We start from the raw sequence: 13,182 nt of genomic DNA, 5'->3' as shown, positions 1-13,182 counted from the left end.
TCGGGTATATTCTTTCATCAAAACGCTGCTGGTTGGGTGGAGCGAGTTGCCTCTTTGGACGTCATAGATCACCGTGGTTTATAATCCTTGTTCTCCATATCTGAAGCGGAAGAGCGGCCGAGTCTGCCAACTACATTAAGGGAATGGAATATTGAGAATGTTTTCACATTTTCATTACTGAGCCGAGGATTTATTTGGGCCCAATTGGAGGCGACTGCGCAACAAAAAAATGGTTTGCATGAATTTGATTTTAAATCTTGTGTCTTTCTATTTTTGTTGAATGCGTTATGCCATTTTGCTTGTTGTTCCTCGTGCAAGTAGCGTATTCCTCTCACTCAGATGACACACTTGCCCAGCAAACCCTTGAATTTGGTACATTGTGTTCGTTACAGACATGTGAACCTTTCAGGCTTTCGAGAACTGGGTATATTACAGATTCCCAGCTCTCTCCTTCTACCTTTCCTTCTCCATTTTCCTCTGGGAGAAAGGAAGGTTTATGACACCTCTAACACTCATCCTCAGCCATGACCTTCCTCTACTCTCCCACAATCTTCCGTAACCTCGCTGATTATTCGCCTCTCTTAGCTCTGTCTCCTGGTAAGGCTTTCAAACTGGTGTCCTTCAACTAACCTCCCCGGGAACTTGGTGGATGTTCAAATCCGCGTCTCTTTTCAGCATTACTCTTTTATGCTCCTCTTCTTCTGGCATCGACCTGTGGCAGCACCCACCCTGTGATTCTGTTTTGGCTCTTTGTCCGCCTTTAGAACTGCGTGAAAAAGGTGCCATTTAATGGCATTACAAGGAAGACCCGGGGGTCAGAGCACAGCCGGACACATGAGGCCAGATCTGAAAGGGACGTTGTGGACTCAGGACTGTGGCCCTTAAAAGTGGGGGAGTGGCTCCAACAGACAGGCTAAAGTAGAATACTGAACCCTTAGGCTTTCTTTTTTTACCTGTGGTTCAATGAGGGGTGACAAAAATGTAGATTCAACTATATGCTTTGCTATTTAGGGAGCTGAGTAATTATGTTCCTTAATATTCTCATGCAAATGTGTTTCCAAACATCAGCTCGGACACGCAATCACAATAGCAGAAACCCTTTAAGCAGATTTCGATTTCCCCGAGAGAATTATGTTTCCCACAATAAATTACCTTCTTTCCTTATATATTGCCTGCTTACAATTCCAGAGGCTTGGGAGAGAAAAACAGACAGATGAGACAGTCACTCACGTAGCGTTGCTCCTCTAGACACCCTGATGGTGGCTGTGCGGTGTCACATCCACCTGGTTTGTGCGGATTGAATTGAGATCCATAAAATCTTGGTAACGTTATTAGCAACAAAAGCACGTGTTTGCCGGTAGTCTCTGTCTGTGTGACATTCTGGTATTTACTAGGACATTGGAAAAGGATTTGTGCGCACTATACTGATGTTTTTTGGGATGCATCAACAGCTGCAGGTCATAAACACCACCTTTTGTCCTCACAGAGATGGAATCCTCTGCTATATTTATAAAGACAGGCAAATCCTTTCCTGAGATGGGGATGCGTCACTAATCCGTCCCATTTCCATCCCAGGAAGACTCACTTGGACTCAAAAAATCCAGTCCGGCTGTGCCTAAATGGACACTCGAATGCCTCACTACATTTGATGATCTGAAGGGGTATGCAGTGGGTCTATTTTATGTCCAGACTTTGAACTCTCTTTTATTGTGCGAGCAGCCACCTCCTGGTGAGAAAGTCGGCTCCTCGGCTATAAGAAGCCACACTTTGAACCATTATCATTTTGAAATTGTCCCAGTGACTGCACATTGGAAAAAAGTGGTGCTCATGGAGGAGATTTAAAGCCAGCACTGCAAACTGGCATCTTTCTCTCCTGGCATGAACAGCTTCAAGTAGGGGGAAGACGACAAGACAAGAAGGCATCATTATGCCAGGATGGACTGTAAAGTGATTGTGGGGTAAATTATGCACTGGTAGCCCTGCAAAGTCTGACAGAGGTTCAACATGAATGACTTCAGGCAAAAAAGAAGAACGTTACAATGACGGGGGAGTCAAGAGAACTGAAGCTGGTCAAAAGCATCACTACTAGATACTGAAGTGTACTCAAAAGCCTTTTACTTTTTTATTTTTTTACATTTTAGTCTTTGTATTCCTGCTCCAATACCCAGAGATTACAAAAGACATATAAGTCTTGCCTGCTTTGGCATCCTTTAAATGCAGAAGAAGCCGTTTGTACATGGACTCACAGGTCCATTGCTGACGTGGTTGCCTGGTCAAGCGCCATCATTTGTGTCTCAGTCACAGTTGGAGTCCTGGTGTGCAGGGACACACGTGTCTGAGACGAATCAAGAGTCCAGGGCAACCCAGATCCTCCTGGTCCAGGAATCGAGAACTCTCACTGAGTGTTGGACTTGATTATGATGGTCTAGTTTTTGCAAATCCGTCCATCCGTCCGGATAAAGAAACTTCAACTCAAAGCGTGTGAGACAGAGCTGGAATTAGCAACCGTACAGTAGCCTGAGTCCACCATGCTGCCATCTAGTCTGCAGTGAAGAGCTGATCCCCCTGGCACACACATTCATTACACTCCTGTTCCATCCTCTGAGCGGTCTTTGCAATCCTCTTATCCAACTTGAGGGAATCATTTACTTGCTATTCATGTTTAATTGTTCGAGGCTGCTCAAGTTTGCGCCGAGTGGGCGTTGAGAAGGAACGACTGCGACTGCTGGTTGCAAAAGAACCTACCAAATATTTAGAGAACCCAGCAGATGAAGGGTGAAGCATTTTTAACCACGTCAGAAGGAGCGACATGTTTCCTTTCATGTCGAGATTTGGGATGGCAGTTTCTTCTGTTCCCTGGGCATGATTCTCTGTCCTGGCTAACTCGGAGGGCTGCTACGTGCCCGATTGGTTGGCCGTGGAACGGAGGAGCGCGGGCCAGAGGCAAAGCAGGAAGGCACAGATAAAAGGCTTATCACCAGGTGAGACCAGGAACCTTTTTACACAGACACTGGGGAAACTGGAAGCTGTTCATTCAAATTATCCACAATATTGTGTACAATTTCAAAAATGTGTCTGCACCAGTGCATATTTTTTAATAATCTGCTGTTATTTAGCGTTAGGTGAGATTTAGACCCGTCTGATCAGGAATCTTTCTCTTCTCCCCCCAAACTCCAGACTTCTGGTTCTGTGATCTGCTTTGCTCTTCTGATTAACAGGCTGAGGAGGCTCATTGTGTCAGTCTCTGGCAACCTCTTGAAGCACACATTCAAATTAGCGTGAACACGACCTGCTAACTGAAAACAAGCAGACGAGGCGCAGCCGTCATACTGCAGCCGTCTCTGGTGCAACAAGGATGCCCGAACCTTTGCGTTCTAATGCCAGAAACATATTTAAATAACTGTTTAACAGTTACGCTTATTCCACCTGAAAATTGGAAAGAAACCACATGAAAAGGAGTTTCAAGAAGTCAGAGAAATGAGTAATCTTTTGACATCCGTTTTCCCGTGACGGTGGTGAGTTCATGACACGGTATCAGAAATTCCATTTGAAGGCAGAGCTTTTCAAACATGTGGAGTGGTTTTTGAATGCTTTTAGTGAGGGCCTTGATGTAAAAGGGCATGGCGTTGTGTTTATTTGGGAACTACATGATGCAGTTGCATCGTGACCTATACTGTGTAGTCAAATGTGAATTATCCTCTAATGCGTATTCAAAAGGAGCATTAACGCTTTGAAAAAGAGACATATTGAGGCTTAATGTTAAAACATGTGATTTGAAATCTCACTGAGAACGCTCAGGCATTTAATTTGAAGGGTAGTGGTCTTAAAGAAAATCACCTTGACTGACCGTGAGAGCGGCTGTAATGGAAATGGCACCACTCATATTCTTTATCTGGGTTTTTTTTTTCTCCCTCAGATGGTCTCCATGATGAAGGGCAGAGAGATCGAAGCCGGGATTACAAACCTGCGGTTACTGACATTCACAAGGGTCAGCGCTTCATCCATCCACATTTCACGTCCATCCATCGGTCTGCTGGAGCTTCCTGAATCTATTCCAACACCTCAGCAGTCAAATGTCTGTAAACGTTGAGCTTATCCCAATACAGGGCATTTTAATAAGGTTCATGTGTGTGTGTGTGTGTGTGTGTGTGTGTGTGTGTGTGTGTGTGTGTGTGTGTGCGTGTGTGTGTGTGTGTGTGTGTAAATCCACACCAAAGCCTTAACGTATCTGGCTGTTTTGTAGTGGGATTGATCTTTTCAGCAATTTCAAAGACTATCAAGGAGAGCATAGAAACATCAAACCCTTCTCATAGTAGAGGAAAAAAATCACAACATCTATATTTTAGTGAAACAAAAACACCTCCTCCCATTGTGTCACACCTGTTGCTCATTGTTTTGGCTGCTTATACGGAACTGCAATACCCCAGATGGCCGCTAGGAAATCCGCAATAAAGAGATTCAGACAATCTTCCTCGATTAGATGTCTGGGATGTGCTACTTTTATTAGATCAGCAACGGATCACTACTATGCTGAGGTTCTGAGATCAATAAAGACATAAGTTTGTGGCACAATGATGAAACGATGAAAGGGAGATTAAGAATGAGCACGTTAGCTTAGTAGAAACAGGGAATGTACCGGAAAAGGATGCTGAGGATGGAACTGGCAGGCAGAAGAGCCAGAGGAAGACTAAGGACTATATCGACATGGTTAAGGAGGACATGAAGATAGATGGTGTGAGGGAAGAGGATGAAGAGGGCGGTGGGAGATGGAGGATGAGCATTTGCTGTGTGGTGATCCCTGAAGGGAAAAGCTGAAAGAAAACAAAGGAGAGGACGGAATGACGAAACAGGTGAATCAGTGAAAACTGGGTGGTGAAGAGGAGGAAAAGCGAAGTGAAACGCTTGACTTCAAAAAGCAGCGAGACAGAAGAGTTGAATTATTGATGCTTATAACAGCAGACAGAAGCTTAAAATAGAAGATAAATGCACAGACATAAATGATGTAACCCGCTGCATACGCCACTCGGACTTGGGTTTGTGCTGCATGTTGACAGTCGCCTCATCAGCTCTCAGAGCTAAAACTCGACCCCTTCCCTGCTCAAGTCCATGTTCCAATGATGCGAGACTGTCAGCTGCACCCCCCACCCGGCCGGGCACGTGCACATACGAGTGCTGCTGTGCATGTTAACACTTCCTTTCCTGGAACTCCGCACGCCTACCTGAAGTGTTACTCTCATACTTCTACATTTGCATTTTTCTCATTAAATATTAAACTCTGGACCTTTTTTTTTTTCTTTTTTTTTAAGAATTACCGACTTACGCGGATGAGCGGGATAAAAACAAGTGTACAAATTTACATATCTAGTGTATTTATTCACTTCATAAATATGTGAGTGTATTTTTCTGTCTTTTATATATATTTATATGCACATTTACACATGTTTTGATTTATTAATTACAAAAGATATTTCATTGATATTGTATTACTGCAAAAACAAAAGAGAATTCTAGGATCAGAGCTGCATATTTCCATCAGTCCCAGGTTCCTCCCAGTTGCATTTCCATCAAACAGATTTCACAGCATAAACGCAGTATTAATCAGTGCAACTTGTGAAATAGCAAAGTTAACTCATGCATTTTAGCTTCATTTTTACAGTAGGTCATGTGACCTGGGATCACAGCTGCTGCCTCCTGTCTGTCACTGCATCAGAGCTCGCTACCGTCTCACTTTGCCACTCACTTTACCGTCTATTCCATCCAGGGAATGCTCTCGAGCACGGATTGCCCAGTGACCTCCGGGGTTAGGAAAACATGGACATCGGGGGCAGAAAGTGCTCGCCGTTGAGGGCTGCGCCCCCCTTTTTGCAGATCCTTCTGCAGCCTCGGGCTAAACAGCTCCCACTGATGCCTGCTTTGGTCCTATCAAACAATGCGGAAAACCTCTTTCATCTGCCTCTGAGTCTTTATCACTCAAAAATTGTTTCTGCAATACTCGGGAGGAAAAAAAAATATCAGGCAGCTCACTTTTGAGATTCTTTTCTCCCCTCTTTTTTCAGATTAGAAAGTTACGATTGTCCGCAACATATTTGAGGCTTATTTTTTGGAGCCCAGCGTGCCACTTAATGATGGGGAGGGGAGGAAACTGGCTCCTGGCGGCCTTTTCCGATGCCTGGGCTGGACTGAAATCCGTTGGGTTTATGCCTCTCCTGATAGAAAAAGGGTACTAGAAATGTGTAGCTTCTCTTTCCATCCATTCCCAACCCTCTGGTACATCCCAAGAGAAACAGCTACAATCTAAAAAGTTAAATTCACAGCAAGCGTGAAAATCGAGGGATTACGGGCCAGAGGGAAATTGGACTGGTATCTACTGTACAAGTATATGCTGTTAGTTCCCTAATCCCTACTCACTACATAGGGAGCAGGGTCGGGTGGGCTAACGAGCGCATCCACCGACAAACGAAGAACGTTCAGACATGAAGGAGATCCACTTTTGATGGTGTCATAGCTTCACATTCCAGCTCAATGGCGGAGCTGCTCAAGATTTCTTTTTTCCCCAATTAATAATGTGCTCACTGTATGAGGTCCTTAACGGATCAGGTAACAATTAATGATCAGTAATTGACATCATGGTTAGCATCTCACGGGTGCAAAGGTCGACGGTCTATATTAGTCAGTGAGCATCGGTCGTACTCTCCTTTTCCCAGTGCATCATGGGATACACAGAGTGCAGTAAATAGGGTCTAACGCTCCTCATTTGACATTCGCGCGCTGTCCACCTCAACACAAACAATATGAAGAAGACTGAAGTCCTTCTGAGTCTCCCACTCCCCCAGAACTACTTGTGTTCACACCTGACGAGCCGCCCGCTCAGAACCTGGGAACTAATTGGGCCCAAAATAAAGATTTGTGGGTGGATCGCGCCTATATTGTGCATTCAAGCGGCTTGCAAATAAACAGTCCTAATCATGAAGCATTAACCTGTAATCACTGAGCGTCTCCGTCGCTACGAAGACACACTTCACACAATTTGGCATTTTCCTCACATCTCACCGACACAACCTCTAATCAGCTTCAGTCTTTACCCGTGAAACCTCATTTCTGTTGCCCTGAAGCGTCAGATAGTCGGCCAGCCCGGACACAGGAGTGAGTAAAAATCAAAGGAGATTTTTTTGCCATTATCCTGTTTGGACACCAAAGTACGCGGAGGGAGAAGGAAGGTTCTTCCCTGAGAAAAGACGCCGCGGCAGAATGAGCAGAGCCGCATGAAATCCAATCATGACTGCGGATATAAGGGGAAAAAAAACGGGAAGAAGAAGCAGCAGCTGTCACATTGTTGTCTATGAAAGTCCTGAAAGTCTTTCAGCTCCGCAGCAGATCTGTGCGTCATGACAACCGCGCGAGAGCAGGAAATCGCTTTTAAGGTTCAAAGCAAAGCCAACCAAAAGAGCGCTCTCGTCGGAGCGTGGGGAAATATTTTATTATTAAAAATAGTCTTTCTTATCTCAAACTATCAGCATTTCATTTTTTTTTTTAGATTTTCAGTTTAATTATAAAATATTAAGCTGGAACGAGCAGAACATCACGCAAACACACCTTTATAGAAATAGAACAAATGATTCCTGCCAGTTCTTCCAGACGCCACTTTGGAAAATGTTCCTGTTCATCTATTAGGAAATATCCTCAGTGAGGAGGACATCATATTTATGCCACGTGGTGTGAAAAGGCCCCTGCCAGCATGTATCGCCGCCATTCCCAATGTGATTAACCACTCATAAGTCTAACGGTCTCCATCTCCGGGGAGCAGTACGTGCACACGCGCTGTTTCAGGACCTGGAACGTGGTGTCCTGTAGGACATGCTCACCTGCAGACCTGCACCTGCACCTCCGCTGCTCAACATGGAAGATTCAGAAGGAGGCGGAGGAGCCTTGAGGTGACCGCGACAGGACGGAGAGATTGGCCAATAACCCGGGGACGGTAAGAGGGGTTGAAGAAAGGCAGGCGGAGATAAAGATAAACGAGTGAGGGGACAGACAGCGCCAGTGTGAAGATAAGCACACACACTTACACCTGCAGTTAGAGCCCTCACCTTTCCACATTATCCCCGGGTCTCACCCCCCCCACGGTTGCCAAGAAATCCGATTTGCCAACTTTGGGAAGCTGAGTGTGACAGCCAATTACCAGGCAGAGGACTCCCGGTGGAGTCACCTCCTCACCTCACAGCCCAAACATCTGCCCGTCAGACAGGCAGGAGGCAGAGGGGGGGTGGAAGTGAGTCAAAACCCAACACCCTGATGGTTGCCTCACCTGACGTCAAGTTGATGTGCTCGTGATGATTTTCCTTTTTTTATTTTCAGAAACAGATTTGACGCTAAGTCATTTCTGATTTGGAAACTTGCAAACTTTCTGCTTGGGTCCATAATGTTAAATTTTAATGCTGAATAAGTACGTTGGGACCCCCCCAACCCACACCCCCACCCCCCACCCCCCTAACCTCAATACTAACCTCAACCTCAGAACCATGACTTAACACTGAAATGGTCCTTTGAAGTTGTGGGGCCTAGCAAAATGTCCCCACTGCAATAGTAGAATGCAGTACACACACACACACACACACACACACACACACACACAGCTCTCTGATTTTCTGTATACTCTTCTCGGATCATGTTACGCTATGAGGCTCCTTCAAGCGAAGGCAAGGGTAACAATGGGGGTGCTTGACCCTCTCGTGGGCTTCACATCAGTTTGCCTTCAGTACTCCCGACGATATCTCCATTTCTCATATCAGCTCACGATGCCACAGAGTTCTCCTCTCTTAGGAGCATCAACACGAATGAAAAAAAGAGAGGACAGGAAATGATGGTGCACTCTCTACGCTTTTCTACCTGTATCGCATTGTGGTAGAAGAGAAGGAGCAGGAGGAAGCAATAGCAATAAGGACTGCTGGCCAAGCGGAGAAATTGAAGGGGAAATAATATGAGGTATGTCAATATGCAATATCACCCCGTTTGCCCTTTATGTTTAAGCCTCCTCTGCCTCCGAGAGGAGCAGGGAATTAAAAAAAAGAAGGAGAAGTGTAGCGGCGGAAAAAGTCTTATTAAAGGAGACGGTGGATGGAAGGATGAGAATGTCCATGAGATAGAGGGAGAGCAGAGAACGTGAGAGCGGCTGCTAATAGGGATATAAAGAGCATAATCTCTGACTCCTGCAATTATATTTAGCTTTGCTGCATGTGCGGAGAGAGCGTGGACACATTTAGGGCAGTCAAATAGCTCTGAGGGCAATAATTGTGAATGAACACAAGCACAGAGAGAGGGAGAGAGGGAGAGAGGGAGAAATAGAGGGAGAGAGAGAGAGAGGGAAACTAGCTGGAATTTCAGTACTCGAAAGGCTGATCCATCCTGCAGGCCTGTCCGTTTTAGAGCTGCTGAACACTTGTAGTATAAAAGTCTAGAAGCCCGAAGAGCCTAGAATAAGGTTCCTGCGCTATCTCTCTGCTACACAATGGACGTGTGGCTGGAATCTAATTTTAGAGGAGACGGAGTGTGATGCCACTTGCTTTGCTGCTCTCTCGCCTCAAATTGTGTAACGCTAGATGTATGTGAAGGCTTGGTTGGCTAAAAACTGTGGGTAGGAGATGAGAAGTGCTCAGCACATCCTGCCAGGGGCCGCGGGAAACGCCACGGTGAGCCGGCCATTGTGCACGAGGAGCAGATCTGTCATAAATGCTTCGTTATTTAACGGGTGCTTTTAATGAGCAGGCGAGCAGCAGCCTCTGACAGATGAAAACTCCTCCTCCCTCCTGTTGGTGCACAGCTAATCTCTAGGTGTTGCTGCACCATTAGGACAATCCCTGCAGGTTTTAAAGGAGCATAAACTGGCAGATTTGCTTTCATTTTAAATTTGACTGTTATTTTGCTGTAATTATATGTAACCTTCTCTCCCACCGCTCCGGTCCCCAAGAGCTGCCCTTGAAACCCGGTTGTGTGGAGACAATAAAGGGCACCCAGAGGATCAATCAAATGGTCTGAATCTGAAATTTGTGCTCAACAATCTTTTTCTTTTGCATCAAATTTAAGAAGTCATGCTCAAGGTGTAATTAAAAAAGGCAAAATAATCTCTGTGTTGTCCTGGAAATTCTGCCGAGAATGAAAATAGTTGCTGAGGCCGACGGGTGCTGGCACCAGGGACACGCTCAGATCACACATGATGGAAAATCACACATCCAGTCTGTAGCTGCATGGCGTGCTCCGATAGATGACAGGAAGTCAAACAACAACGCCGCGCTTGTTGTTTGACAGGACGAGCTTCGTGTCATGTGACTCACGCCCATCTAAGCGATTATTGGTCTCCAGAGGCTGCGCGGCGTGTGTGACACGGTGGCCTTTAATATCCACCACGTCCTGAAGCCAATGGTCGGTCCAAAGAAATGCAGGTCTTTTCAGTTTGTTTCTCTACAGTTACCGTGGTAACAAACACCATGGTTACACCTTGCGTCTGTGAGTTGAGAACACTTCTGTGATAGAAAGAAATCCAAACAACTGTAACCTTGTCTTGAATTGACTAGACAACATCTGTCTGCCTGCCTGCCTGTCTGTCTGTCTACCTGCCTGCCTGTCTGTCTGTCTGTCTGTCTGCCTGTCTGCCTGCCTGCCTGTCTACCTGCCTGCCTGTCTGTCTGTCTGTCTACCTGCCTGCCTGCCTGTCTACCTGCCTGCCTGTATGTCTGTCTGTCTACCTGCCTGTCTGTCTGTCTGTCTGTCTGCCTGTCTGTCTGCCTTCCTGTCTACCTGTCTGCCTGCCTGCCTACCTGCCTGCCTGTCTACCTGTCTAACTGCTTGCCTGCCTGCCTGCCTGTCTACCTGCCTGTCTGTCTGCCTGCCTGCCTACCTGCCTGCCTGTCTACCTGTCTAACTGCTTGCCTGCCTGCCTGCCTGTCTACCTGCCTGCCTGCCTGTCTACCTGCCTGTCTGTCTGTCTACCTGCCTGTCTGTCTGTCTGCCTGCCTGCCTTCCTGTCTACCTGTCTGTCTGCCTGTCTGCCTGCCTACCTGCCTGCCTGTCTACCTGTCTAACTGCTTGCCTGTCTACCTGCCTGTCTACCTGCCTGTCTGTCTGCCTGTCTGCCTTCCTGTCCCTGTGACATCATGTCACAGCGAACATCTGCCTCACAGCTCGTGGTGGAAGTGTGACTTCAACCATTTGGAGGGTTCGGTTTTCTTCCTCCTCAGCATCGAAGCTTATTGGATCGATTTGTGCCATTTGTGAACCACTCTCCGCACCGTCCTTATATTTTCCTTTCTCTTCAGATGGTGGATAAACACACAAGAGCCGGAAAGCAGTTCAGAATGGAAAGAGAACCGTTTTTGTCCTTCTATTAAATCAGCCATTGTATATTAGCATGTATACAAGGATACCGAGTCCCATTCATGTTCAGCCATTGCCTCACATGCTAACTAATCTAAACCTAGCCTTGTGCCTATTGTATTTATGGCAACAACTGGAAACACATTGTTTAAGGAAGTGCTGTTTGGCAGTCTTTTATATTCTCGAGACCCTGTGACTGGGAGGAGGACGGGAGGCTCGATCCCCAACGCTTTCCCCTATGAAACTCAAGTTACACATGTTTCGTAGTCACTATGTACTTCTTTGTGGACCCGTGCACATACATCTACTAGAGAGCAACGTGAACACAATCCACAGGAGGTTTTTTTGTTGGAAGACTGAAAGATGGAGATGAGGCGGAATGCTTGGAAAACTACAGAAGCCTCGCACAGACGATCCCACGACGCTGAGAAAACCCAAGTCTGTATTTGCTTTTATTTCGGATACAAAGGCAGTAGACAAAAGTTGAGCAAACTTTGCTGAAAGCCTGAGGCCAGAGATTAAAAAAACAAAAAAAAACCACTGCATAAGCTACAGTAAGTGAACTTTTCACATGAGGATCGACTGAACATGATGCCCCCCCCGCCTCCGTCTCTAAAGTGGAGCCCAAATATCACATTAATTACAGTGTATTTAAGGTGCTCCGCTCCGAACGGGCAGAGAGGCGCTCCTCGCCATCGTCAGTGCGGAGATGTTGGGATTCAAGCACCGTGTCACTGATGAGGTCCCGACCCACCTGAGCATGTGCTCCACATCCTATACAGATGTACGGGACCCCCCCCCCCACTACCAGCAAATCTCTTTATTTATTACAACTGCTTTTAGGAAGTTGGAAAAACATTCATTCCCACTTACAGACCATAAGAGAATTAATTAATCCTCAGTCACGACATGTTGACAGGAGCTCAAGTTCCTTCTGCACCATAATTGTTCCTGCGAGACTCAAACTCAGAGTGATACTGGCGGGGGGGTCGGGGGGAGGATGCTTGTGTTATTGAGGCGTTCACCCTTGACACCGAATGTGCTTGTCTTCTTCTTGCTCTGATCCTCTTCCCCAGTTTGCTTCAGGTCACAGCTGAATTACTGCAGCTACATCTGCTGAATAGTGCATGAGCTGATAGCGTGCGCTTACAGTGCTTTAATGTGTGTCGAACACACTCAGCCCGGGCGACGCTCATTCCTCAGGCGATACGATACGATACGTAGAACACCGAGGTGGCGTTTTAACGTTACGTGTTTAAATGGAACCGAGCATCGTTCGGATTGTTCAGGGGAGGCTACATGTAAATCATATATATGCACTTTAAATGTGTTTTTGCTGTTATAAATGCATACTATTACCAACACAGGTACGCTGGCAGTAACATTAGTTTAATAATATCGCTTTTAACAGCCGTCTTATACCACTTTAATCTCTTAGAGGAGGCTCCGGCTGCATCGTATAGAGACAAACAACCACAATTCAGGACAATTCATTCTGAGAGTGCCTAAAGAGAAACCACACTCCACACAGAACGGCCCCCTGCCCTCGAACCCAGGTCCTTGTGAGGCAACAGTGCTCAGCACAGCGCCGCCCTGCAGCCCACGCTGGAGAATACGTAGCTATTTTGGCAGCGTGGAGGCCCTCAAATGTGAACCTCCTGTTTACTCTCCATCAGATTTTGGCACCCAATGACAGCACGCGTTGGCGTGTTTGACACGGCCGGACCGTGTCGGACGCACAGGATTTGATTGGGCGCAGAGTTTTGTGGAGGTGCGAGTGCCTGTGGCTGCGCTCGGGGCAGACTCTCTAGTTTT

The sequence above is a fragment of the Takifugu rubripes genome, chromosome 15, assembly GCF_901000725.2.
Source record: "Takifugu rubripes chromosome 15, fTakRub1.2, whole genome shotgun sequence".
Lineage (NCBI taxonomy): Eukaryota > Metazoa > Chordata > Actinopteri > Tetraodontiformes > Tetraodontidae > Takifugu > Takifugu rubripes.
Note: the sequence above shows the minus strand (reverse complement) of the source record.